Source organism: Lipotes vexillifer, unplaced genomic scaffold (assembly GCF_000442215.2).
Source record: "Lipotes vexillifer unplaced genomic scaffold, Lipotes_vexillifer_v1.1 scaffold356, whole genome shotgun sequence".
Taxonomy (NCBI): Eukaryota; Metazoa; Chordata; class Mammalia; order Artiodactyla; family Lipotidae; genus Lipotes; species Lipotes vexillifer.
This window is the reverse complement of record NW_006797342.1, coordinates 2,031,711-2,045,224: the sequence shown is the minus strand read 5'-3', so window position 1 is coordinate 2,045,224 and position 13,514 is coordinate 2,031,711.

Sequence of the window (13,514 nt, the reverse complement as noted above, 5' to 3'; positions counted from 1 at the left end):
GATCTTGAAAAATAGGCAATGTCTGAGAAACTATTACAGACCATAGGAGGCTAAAGAGACATGTTGATTCAATACAGTGTGGTGTCTTGGATAGAATCCTGGGACATAACAAGGGCACTATTAACAAATAAAAGTAAAATCTGAATACTGTATGGAATTGAGTTAATAAGGTTAGATTTTTATTTGTGACAAATATAGGAACCTGGGATATGGGAATTCTCTGTACTATATTTGCAACTTTTCTACAAATCTAAAAGTATTTAAGCTATTCAAATATTTTTTAAAAGTTTGTTTAAATAATCAGCAAACTTCTGGAGTGATTCTTCCAAGAAATAAAGAGATAAGACACAAATAATATTGATAATGAATAAGGGAACTCAGCTACATATCCAGCTGTCTTTAAAACGGTAAGAAAATGCCATCAGAAACTTTATGTCAATCATTTTGAATGTTTAGAGGAAATGGGAAAATTCCTAGAAAACAGTTAACTTAAAATGGATGAGATGAAATAGAGGAATAGTTATACAACATTAAAGAAATTGAGTTCGTAACTTAAATACTTGCCTATAAAGAGAACAAGAAGCTAGATTTCCATAGAGGAGATTTCATTGAAAAAAAAAAAAATCTCACAATAAACAGATAATTCCATCTTATGGAAACTGCTCCAGAGAACAGAGAATGAGATAGCATGCCTTCCTGTGATTTATGACAATGGCATAACCTTCTTACCAAAACCAAACTTGGGGAGTAATACGATAGTAGTAAAAAGGAGGTAATGACTGGCCAAACTCATAATGAGTCTCAATTACATGTTAAATCTTAAAGAAAGCATAGCAATCCAAATAGTGCAATACATACCTCCAAACCCTAGGTTTACCCAGGACTACAACTGTGATTTACAATTAGGAAATCTGTAAATAGTCTCTGCTGTATTATCTGATTAAAGGAGGGGAAAATACATACAATCAATGTTTGGGGGTGTAAAATGGATTATACTAGACTGAACAGTGCCTATAGGAACACTTTCTGGGCTTCTCCTAGGAGACAGAGAGAATCACTGTGCTATGTGTTGGGGGCAGAAGACCCAGGAGCAGGAAACATACTCCTTTCTCCCAAGGAGCTTGTCACAGACTCAGGGACACAGGTCACAAAGAGAAAAATAGCTAGTGGCACATGGGTTAAATGCCAGCTCAAGAGAGAAACAAGTGTGCCACTGAGTAGAACAAAATCAAATGTTTACTAACTGGTGTCCCTAGTTCTAGACTTATACCATCCAGACCAATTTCCTTATATGTAAGAGGCAGTTGCTTACTTCTAAAGATACTTCAGAAGCCCCAAAAGTAAAAGTAAAAGAAAAAAAGTTTTATCTTTATCCTCTTCACACAACTCACGGTGCAAGTACTCCCTACTTATTAGATCCCAACACTCTACTTTTGTTTAAATAAGCTGAAGTGTCAGGGGGAGTTCGGGCAGTACTGGACATTTATTAGAAATTCAGGAAAAATACAAAATTATTAATTCTTAGAAAATTACACGTATCGACACTGAATTACATGCAATGATACATGTTTAACCGCAAATATGATATGACACTTGCCAGTAGTGAGAAAAGGGTTGTATCAGTTACATTGTTTTTAAAATGTTTGGCACAGAAGAATTTTTGCACATAAGAAAAGTCTGAAGCAGTTAGTAGCAAAAAATGGTAATAGGATTTACTTTTCTTCAAATAGTAAAAGCAATATATCTTTATGATGAAAGGAAAAACCTAAAACATACAAAGATGAAAAAATCACTTATAATTTCACTTTCTAAAGAAAATGGATGCTTTTATTTTATTATATTCCATTCAAAACTCTCTCGGATTTATGTATTTTATAAACATGCTCATTTTTTCTCTGTCAATAGATAGATAAATAGATATAATAATGTGTATGTATGTATAGCGTGGTTATATAATTGAAAAGCTTTTCTTTCCTCTTTTTATTTTTTTAACTAAAAATCCATTTGAAATATAGCTCTGTGGTAGAACTCGACCAATTACAAGAAAACGTAATGATGAGGCCCAAGACTAAAACTGTAGCCCCTGTCACTTGCTTATATCTTTAATCAGTAATTAAAGGGTTTTGCTGATTCCATTCAATAGCAGTTTCTTTCTTAATGGTCTGCAGTCATTCAGCTAGATCAGTGATTTAATCATGTTATCATGCCACCGGCTTTGGTCTGAAATCCTTTTGTAGGATCCTTTAGTTTAAAGAGGCTTATTTTCAGGTTAGAATGATCTGAAGGGTTCAAGATTAAGGTCTAAGAAAACCTCATCCTCATGTACAATATTTACCCAGTATTGATCTGAAGCCAATGTGAAGCTAAATATACACACTAAAATCTCATTGTGCAGTTTCAAGAACACATGAGCATGGTTTGTTACCTAGGAATTGCCATCTTCTAAACATTTTAGGGGCCTGACCTAAAATTTACTCTTGTATTCTTTTCTTTTATACTTGCCTCCAAATGTGGGGTTATCCTTAGCATATGTATGCTTGCAATCAACACAAAAATTTATCGTCGTGTGGACTTGATGTTGAATTTGCTTGGCTAAAATCATCTGTCAAATATAAAAGGCGTTTGAAATTTTTATATAATTTGAAAGCATGATCACTTTTCATAGACATTCCATTTTTTTCTTTAACTTCAGAGATCTTCACTATTTAAAAAAAAAAAGAAAAAGGACATGTATGGTGATAGCCCTGGATTATCGTAAAAATATGATCATCACATAGTATCAGAAAGAATCTTGTGCTTTTTATCAACGTCATGTAAGAGCAAAACTTCATCACCATAAGTCTTGAGGCAGCAAAGGATTATCTTCTTTGGAGTAGTAGGTAAACCAGCAAAACGCCTAAGATGAAGTGTTCCAATTGGATTTAGGCAATTGGGCTTCTCACCTTTGCTTTCAGTGAAAACCATCCCATTCACAGGCCTGCTATGTGAATATGTGTTTATTTCACTTGATGCTTACATCATCTCAATGAAAAATATATATTTTACATAAAGTGTGTCTATAGATGTAAATATATGAATGTATGTATATGTGTACATGTATACATATCATGATGTACAAATTTTAAATTCTGAAGCATTTTATGAATATAGTCTTAGTAAATATTTCCAACAAAATGACATCTCTATGTTAAAAATGAGAAAAGACAGTCATGCAGAAAAATAACATGTCCATAGCAGTCACGCAGTAAATCAGCTTTCATTCCTTTTCACCGGCTCACTGTCTGTGCTATCAGCTACCATGGCGTGGTCTTTTGTCCCAGGTACAGTCAGCTGTAGTTCCTCATTATACTCACAGCATTAAAATATGCTATGTTAGTTATGGCTGGTCCTTGCTGCCCACCATGAATACTTACTCTTTGATATGAATGATCCATTGGGCCCACCACAAGCAAGAGTCAAATTCATTCAAAGTGACAATATATTACAATCATTTTTATCATTTTTTTAACCTGGATGTTTTGTCCAATAAACTGGGAGTCCCATCATCATCATGATTCTGTCTCCAGTATTTACCATGACTATATGTTCATTGCCCCATAGATCTCATCTCAAATGTCACCCCCTGTCTTCTGGCCTCCTCATCTAAAATACCACCTCCAGGTTGCATTTATGCATGAAATTTGTCAACATCAAAGCACCCTCCTCGTGTGTTTGCTTGTGTATGATCAGTTTGCACTGATGAGAAGGTAAGCTCTGTTTTTGTCTTCTTTGTTCTGGGATTCTCCACACTAAGAACAATGCCTTGCATAGTAGTGCTTGGAAGGATTACTGTAAACTAAAATACACTGATTTGTTTTTTGTTTGTTTCCAAAGAATGTACAAACCTGACATTTTTCTTGAGCAGCAAAAATAAGACACATTTTTAGTGTCTGCTGCCTTCACATGATATGTTCTCTTGTCACTTAAAGACTGGCTATGGGTGATGTCACCTAGATTTGTTCACAAGAACTGAGGAGGCTACATGGAAGAGGTGTTATGTACACACGCCTGAAGATTCTTGAGACAAGTGTTATCATCCCCATTTCACATACATGCAAAATGAAGCTCACATATTTTAGAAACTTGTCAAAGTTACACATACGATTGGAAACAAGCTGAATATAAATCGAAGGCTGTGCTTATTCCAAGGAGCCGTCTTTCATACTCCCACTTTTAAAGTTGCACTTGTTCACCTACCAGTGTTTGCAAAGTCCTATATTTGGGATGCTTTTTCTATAATAAAATGTTATCATTTGTGAAAAGAAAGAAGGCCAAGTTAGAGAAACACTGAAGGGCAGATCACCTCTCTAAGGCTGGCTCCCAAGGTGTGCCCACAGATTTAGGTAGGGCCCTATGTGCTCACAGAGCCTACAGCAAGGCTCACATCTATTCACACACACAGTACTTTATCCATTGCATGTGTACAGCCTAACCTAAAAACTGTTACACTGTACCAACAGGCATGTGTTTATTACTTAAAAATATTCAGGTATTTAACTATCACAAAGTTTTTAAATATATCCGACATTCCACGGACAGTTTTCATTTTGCTCAAAACTCACTAGAATTTGAAATGGGCAGATCCAGTTGACAACACCTCCTGTGTCTCTTTCAAACTACCGATTTTCCCTCTGGTAACCCCTGGTCTGAATAAATAGAGGCATTCTGATGATTTGAACTCATCTAACTGATGATAGCAACACTGATGACACTTGCCACAGTATATTCATTGTTTTTCTCCTTTCTGGTGGCTCATCCATCATTCATCAGCCCACAGAGTACCAAAAACTTTGCATGGGGTGTGGGAAGGCTGTGTCCCATGCATTAGTGCTTTTTTCCTCTAGCCAAAATATCTTCATGAATCCAGTTCCACACATGTAAGAGGGATCTCAGAAAACTAGAAGCTGTGCAGATGTGAGTGACTGCAAGATTGAGAGGTTTTAAACCATATATTTTAAGAATTAGTTAAAGAAATTCCAAGCCCTTAGCTTGATGGAAAACAGGCTGAGGAGAACATAAAAATAACTTCATATGTCAAAGACACTCAAGCAAAAAAAAGAATAAGACATATACTATCTGGCCTGAAGGATTAAACCAAGACCAAAAGAAACTCTTAGGAAAATTTTCACTTCAGTTTAAAAATAGCTATTTAAAAATATAAGTTGTCCAGAGATGAAAAAAAGGTACTGAGTTTGCTTTTAGCAGCAGAAGAAAAAATTATTTAGTAACTGTCATATGAAAAGCAACGTTCTGGACATTTTTGTTTGTTTTTTCCATAATAAGCTAATCAGGAAACGAACTGTACTCTTAATTTTCGGGGTAAAAAACAGACTCATAGAAGTTAGCCAGATTGCCTTGGATTACCAAGCTAACTGATGACAGAGCCAGAAATCAGACCTAGACCTTGGACACTGCATCTCCTGTTCTTTTCTTTTCTCATATTCTCACCAAGGTAAATCCACAATGATTGTTTCTTTCTGTAGAGGATTTCAGAACACAGTGCGGGTGGCCTGCACGGATTCAGGTTTGGTACAGCTGCAGGGTTTGGCTACTGATGACCCAAAGGGGTTTGGGCCAACGTCAGAGGTTTTCTTGGAAGGCAGCACGCAGGGTCCCAGAGCAGGGCACGTGGCTCCTAGTCTGCTCCAGCTGGGATAAGCAAACTTCAGTGGCAACAGCAGAACCACTGGATTATGACTAAGTACATGATCTAAGTCATCAATCCACCATGAAAACAACTTTAACTCCAAGCTTGTAAAATTATTCAAATTGGTTTCTTACACTTGAGGCATAATATGAAGAATAATATTGAACCAGATCTGTTAAAAGGGACAAATAAAACCTGATCCCATTTGTTTTTTAGTTTAACCTATGTTATTAAAAATAAGTGTCTTATTAAAGGAACAACCAGGAGCTCAGAGACAAGGAACCAAAGAGAGAAATATAGCAGTGAGTGTATTCCGTTTTAAATTAATGGATGATATGTGCTTGTTGTTCAGCACAGGAAACTCTGGGTCAAACTGAAGTTTAAGGGAGAAGAGAACCCATATTTGGACCAGCAATTTTGTGTGATTTGAAAGAATCTTTGGGGAGATACCAATGACCCCAAGCATCCTACTGTCACATGGGATATCTAAATGGGAGTAATCAATACAGAACTGTCTGGAATCTGGAAGCTGTGAAGCAGATTTACTGCCAAAGTAGGTGTTTCTAAATCTCCTGAAACTGAATAGATTCTATGATTTGCTCTGTATTATCTTTATAGTACTTGGTTCTGTAAAACAAATCTGTATGCTTAATTATGCATCAACTCTTTCTGCTAAGGGCTGCAGGAAATGCAAGGGCAGGTAGACTGTGTCTTTGCTCTCAAGTATCTGTTGTCTTGGAAAAAATAGAGAGAAAAGAAGAAAACTAGGATATCTCATCACCTAAATGAAGTGATAAGTAATTGGAAATTTAGTAATAGTAATGTGAGAGTCCAGTAATGGAACCTGCCTTGTATCCGATATGGTGTGAGGCTCAAGAATGAAAAGTCAGTATTCTCATTTTGCTGGTGAAGTAACAGAGGCATGGATGGTAATTTGCTGAAAATGACAACTTCTCAGTAAGTGATAACACTAAAGTCATAACTATGTCTGACCTCAAAGCCCATGTTCTTTGCAGTCATTATATTGTAAGGCACAGCTCTAGCTGAGAGGTCATCTGACTTTCAGAGGTAAAAGTAGAAATTTATCTTGACTGACATGTTCTCAAGTGCAGGCTGTCTGTCCTACCCTTCCTCCCGAGGACCATCTCAATCCAATGTGTTGTTACATGTAAATCTCTTGGGCATAAATGACTCCCTACATATTTTTAACTCCTAATAGGTGTTTGTTTAATGCCCATTTTCTTGTCTGATACTAACAGAAAATGCTCACCATCAATGCCTTAAATGTCTTCCAAAGAACACAACACCTCTAGTTACAGGTGTTTAGATGGTGCTACACAGCAATTATTGTTGCTGTGGCTTTTTTCCTTAATGTTTTCCCCCTGTAATTCCTTGACTAACTTTAAAGTGGTAGAAAACAGGTTGAAATTTTTAAAGGCTAACTAAAAAATTTAAATAATTATACCCCCAAACTTCCAAGTTACTGTTCAGAAATTATTTTTATTTTTCTTACTGCTTAGGCATTATTTCACAGTACTTGTTTCCTCAATTGTAAGGGGAATTCCATAACTAATTTAATAAACAGATTTAGAAATATCAAAAGAAAAAAAATGCCAGTCATTAAATTAAGCTCAACCTGAGTCACCCACACAGTGGTTGAACCTGGAAGGATTTGCCTCTAAACACTAACTACCTCTCTGAAGGTCAAAACAAGCAAATTTGATTAAAAAAAAAAGCAGTAAGAGAATTTTATGGTTCATTGGGGAATTCTCTATAAAAATATTTATCTAAACTCCTCAGAGTTGTTCTTCAAAATAAGTTCCTCAACAAAAAGAAAACAGAGTTGGCTTTGGAAATGCCTCTTATTAAAATATTTTCCACAGATACTGATATGGTTCTAAGTCTTTTAAGTCTTTCAAACAGCATCATCTGTTCTTTTGATTTGCTCTAAGACAAAAATTCATGAAAGCCTAGTCACCTGCCTTTTGATGTACTAGAGAGAAAAACTAATTTAGGTCTGCTCTGACTCATTTTGTCTTCCTTCATGACAAAAATAGCTTCCCTGGTTGTACAGTTCCTTCTAGGGTTTTCCCTGAAATGCTGCAAACTGGTTTTTGTGAAGAATAACTTTTATGAGTTCCTTTGGTTTGAGAGAGAAAATCATGAGAGAGTCAAGGACGTGAGCAGGAAAGATCAAAAACATCAAAAACAAGTTGCCCTGAGGTGGGGACTGTCCAAGAAAGGGAAGTGACGGCAGCAGGAGTCCACTCTCCACAAGATGCTGAGACAGCCAAGAAACACTAAATACTTTAAGCATGGAGCACGATAATCATCAACTTAGAAAGAACAGAGTGAAGTGCAGCAGTGGTGAAATTGGATGACGTATAGCATCTCAGTACAGCCCTGTTAGGACAAACAATTACACACACACTGGTGCAAGGTCCTGTGCTAGGTTTTGGGGAGCCAGCGCAGAGAACATATTCTTCACCCTCAATTCTTATAATCAAAGGATGGGGAGGGAAGATGCTCATGGATGAAGGCAGCACACGGGGGTGAGGGGCGGAAAGTAGCAGAAGAGACCTCAGAGAAATTGCACATCGCCTCAAGCATCACAAGCAAGGAAGAGAAACTGACCAAATTCAGAGGCACGAGAGAAAACAAGACCCTAGGAAATGCCAAACAGCTTGACCAGGTGATAAAGGAGGTGGAAGAAGGGCATATCAGACAGAAAGGTTGAAATTAATCTAAACATTCTTAGTATTTTCTTACATCTAACACCTACTTAATGAACAGATGTTAACTGTGATCACAGATGAATTCCTGTGATTGCCTTGGTCTTTGAAAGACATAAAGGTGGATATAAGAAAGCATTTCTGCCCACAGGGCTCACACTGTCTTTGGAAAGACCCCGGACAGAGCTGACCGCCCACTCCTGCCCAGCTGTCTCATCAGGACCCATAATTGAGGAGGTCTTTACTACCATTCCCTCCATTTCAGATGAGTAAAGACATAAAATGTTTAAGGAGCACATCTAAGATAATCCAATGATTAAGGGGCAGAGCCAGGATCTAAATTAAAACCACCTTGTTTCAGAAAAAGCCCTTTTCATACAAACTCTAATTTCCAGTCTTATATGTGCATCATGTATGTTATCCTGTAGTTCTATTTGTGTACCTGTACGAGAGATATATGTATAATTCACATAACACGTGCACACACACACACACACACACACACACACACTGTGATTGCCTTGGTCTTTGAAAGACATAAAGGTGGATATAAGAAAGCATTTCTGCCCACAGGGCTCACACTGTCTTTGGAAAGACCCCGGACAGAGCTGACCGCCCACTCCTGCCCAGCTGTCTCATCAGGACCCATAATTGAGGAGGTCTTTACTACCATTCCCTCCATTTCAGATGAGTAAAGACATAAAATGTTTAAGGAGCACATCTAAGATAATCCAATGATTAAGGGGCAGAGCCAGGATCTAAATTAAAACCACCTTGTTTCAGAAAAAGCCCTTTTCATACAAACTCTAATTTCCAGTCTTATATGTGCATCATGTATGTTATCCTGTAGTTCTATTTGTGTACCTGTACGAGAGATATATGTATAAATTCACATACACGTGCACACACACACACACACACACACACACACACACAGCCATGTGAAAAATGGAACATTTAATGGTTTGCTATAGGATTAAGTACAAGCTTAGCATTTAAGACCTGACCTACTGGGACCACCCACATGTCCACTTTTACCTCCTGTGGAGATAAAATATTTGAGATCTCCCACCCAACCTAAACTTTGCTTATATTTTGTCCACCTTGCCCATCAGAGACCAGGGCTCTGTTCTAAGCTAGTGGAGTCCTATGTACTCTTCATACATAGCACTAAACCTACTTTCCCTGTGAAGTTTCCGTGAACCTTCTCCAAGAAAAATAATTTCTTGATTCTCCCAAACTACTGTGTATGTTTCATTACTGTACTACTTGTCACATACTAAGGGTTATGTTTTCATTTATATTTTTACTGCTAGCTATGAACCTGCAAAATATATACACTTGCTTCTCTGTCCTCATCAAACAATACGGTCCATAACACAGAATAAATGCTCAATACACATATTTTGGGTGAAAAGAGCTCCCTGATTCTTCCTTAATGGGGTGTTACTGGTGGTGAGGACAAACGTTCTCTAGCCAGGAGATCAAACATCAGATCTGTGCTTTGGTTTTGTTGCTACAATTTTTTTAGGTCTTGAAATGCTACGTCTTCTTTCTATAATGTGTTTTTCTTTGTCTTTGGTAGGCTTTCGTTTTGGTGGTTTTGTCTATAGATTTAATTCCATTTGACAAATATTAAGTTGTATCAAATTTCCAAAACTTTGAAAGGTTCTTGGGATGAAAAGAATAAAATGTAGATCTTAATCTGGGAGAGGAGACATACTTGTAAACAATAATTAGAGCAGAATGTGGCAGATAGGAGAGGAAAGGAGTGAAATAGTGAGTGATTGAGGGGATTAGGGAAAGCTTTTCAGAAGAGTTGACACCTCAACAGTCTGTTGAAGAGTGAGTTGTGAACTAGTTCCCAAGGGGGTGAGCGGTGTTTCCAAATCCCCAGGGTCTCTGCGGACCATTTTCCCACACCCAGTGCACTGATTTCATAAAATACACTCCACGGGGCTTCCCTGGTGGCACAGTGGTTGAGAGTCCGCCTGCCGACGCAGGGAACACGGGTTCGTGCCCCGGTCCGGGAAGATCCCACATGCCGCGGAGCGGCTGGGCCTGTGAGCCATGGCTGCTGAGCCTGCGCATCCGAAGCCTGTGCTCTGCAATGGGAGAGGCCGCAACAGTGAGAGGCTCGCGTCACAATGCCGCGTACTGCAAAAACAAACAAACAAACAAAAACACTCCACGAATCCATATCCATGAAAAGAATGATTTGTTTTAATTTTTAGAGGTATGTTATAATTTTGTTTTGAAGATATTCATTATTGTTGGTTCTGCTTTCTTGGCAATTATAGATAATTTAGCCAAGCAAGTATGGAAATAAGAAAATATAACATCTGAACTCATATACATATAATATTTTTTTCTAGAAATTAGGAATTATAGTAAACAATAAAGTTGGCATAATGTATGTGTTCCAGACATAACATTGGTTGATTATAATTTTACTGTTTTTCGTTTCAAATTTTGAATCCAGCACAGATTTTCAGGATCCGGTCATTTAGATAAGCCTCTGGGATTTGGAAATTCCCACCTAGAATTTCCAGTGGTTGCTCTGGCCGTGCACAGAGGCTGGAGGGACGCACACACAACAGGAAGAAAATGTGCAATGGCCAGGACACGTGAAATAGACTTATTAGTTAGGAAACCATGAAGGTTTGAATATTACTGGAGAATAAACACAAAAGGCATTTGCCAGAAACTCACAGATTGTCTTTGTATTGACAATCTCTGGTTAGTACTAGAGTTCTGCTTCTCTTGCTGCAAATCTGCAAATTTGCTTTCGGAATGGTCTCCTTTGCTTCTTTACTTGTCTGTGTTTCCTCCCTTGAACACTTTTTTTCTCTCAGAGGTTCTAAGCACTCCATTTCTCAGATCAAATTGCGCAAGGCATTTACTTTGTCTGTTCAGTCAACATCTGCTCCAAGCCTAGGAGTAGACCTCTTTGTCGCGGTGCCACTGGTCCACTGTCTAGCTCACCGCCTCCTACTGGGCTCTGCCACTTCCCAGGGACACCTCTCCTGAAACCAATCCTGTTCTAGCCCTGTCCAAATCTGAAGAGAAGGGTTGATGCCTTTACTTCTGGAAGCCCCATTTTTTAAGCAGAGAAACGCTGTCTAATTTAGGGACATGAGAAAAAAATATCTCTATCGAGAATATAAAACAAAATTATTTTCTAACATTCTGACTGTTTTCATTGCCTTAAGTAATCCCCCAGCCAGAAAATCTGCCATACAATATCAACTTAAGACCAGCTCCTTTTGTTTCTTAACTTTTTAGAACATTTTTAGGAATTTTTTTTGTTTGAAGCAAGCTATGTTTAAATGTTACTATTGTCTGAAAAAAATATGGTTTGTCACTATCTCAAAGGAGTTGTTTGCAATAAAAAGCATATTGCCTATTGTGTTGAGTTGTCAAGTGACATCTATATTATTGTGTTTACATATTAAAACTGTTCATGGCATCAAGTGATTAAAATGGTTAGGATAATTATTACTAATATATGTATGTTTTTGGTGATTGCATGACAATACATGTCATTTTAAAAGCAGCTGGAATTTAATAATAAAAGAGAAGGTGAGAGTTGTGCAGCGACTATCACTCTATTGATTATTACACCAAAATCCTGTTAAAATACAGTTTGAAAGCTTCGGAAAGATTTAGCAACGTAGGGCATTGATGGTTGGATTTGTTTACAATGATCGAGTATAGTCAATATTTTGCTAAACCAAAAGCAGGATTTGGGCAGGACTTTCGATATTTTTACTTTCAATATTCAGTCTTTAATGTACAGTTATCATTAAACTAGTGAGCTTCTTTTATAATTAGATTCCTATGCAAACTGTCACAGCGGGTTACTGAGGAATGATTGAGAAAGGAGAGTGATAGGAGCTCATGGCTTGAATCAGTTCAGAGAAACTCCCTATGAATGGATCACTTATGGTCTCCAAGTGTATCCTTTGATCCTTTCATCCTCCCTTCTTTCTCTCTTTATAATCACACACGTCCTTTATTTCTCTGGCCCGACTTAGCAATTCTCAGTGAGCACTGTCACCGCACAATCTGAGGGGACGTGGCGTGAAGACCATGGGAGTTTTTAGACGCAAAGGGCCCCTCATTGCTTCCTGTCCAGTCAAAGTCCTCACGAATGTAAGGGGACACGAGGTGAGGCAACTTCCTCTCACGATGATGTGAAGAATTCTGCATTCATGGAAACAGGCACTTTGTGGTTTTACCAACACATTTTAAGACCCGTATTTTTATCCAGGGGTGTAAACATAAAATCCAACGTATTAGTTTTACTTGTGTAATGCTTTGTCAATATATTTGTGTACCTAATGTTTAATTAGGATTTGATATATTTTTTCTGATTAAATTTTTTTAATATAATTTTTATTTTATATTGGAGTGTAGTGGATTTTTAGTGTTGTGTTTGTTTCAGGTGTATGGCAGTGATTCAGTTATACATATACATACATCCACTCTTTTTCAGATTCTTTTCCCGTATAGGTTATTACAGAGTATTGAGTAGAGTTCCCTGTGCTATACAGTAGGTCCTTACTAGTTATTTATTTTATATATAGTAGTGTGTTTTTGTTAATCCCAAACTCCCAATTTATCTCTCCCCACCACATTTCCCCTTTGGTAACCATAAGTTTGGTTTCAAAGTCTGTGATATTGTTTCTGTTTTGTAAATAAGTTCATTTGTATCCTTTGGTATGATTCCACAAATAAGTGACATCATATGGTGTTTGTCTTTCTCTGTCTGCCTTACTTCATTTAGCGTGATCATCTCCAGGTCCATCCATGTTGCTGCAAATGGTATTACTGATAATCTTAAATTTGATATATTGATGACCTTAAAATGGCTTGCAGGATTGTAAAAATGAGGATAGTTTTACATTTGATTTAAATTTATAAAACTAATATTCGATCAAAGTCTTTATAGTACCAATCACTAGTCCCTAAGTCTTAAAAGAAAAAAAACATTATGGTGATTTTTTGACTGCACAGACAGATTAGTTAGAAGTGCAACTGAGTGGTTCATTAATCAATAACAATGTTGAAGAAGGAAGATTAATGCAATTAGT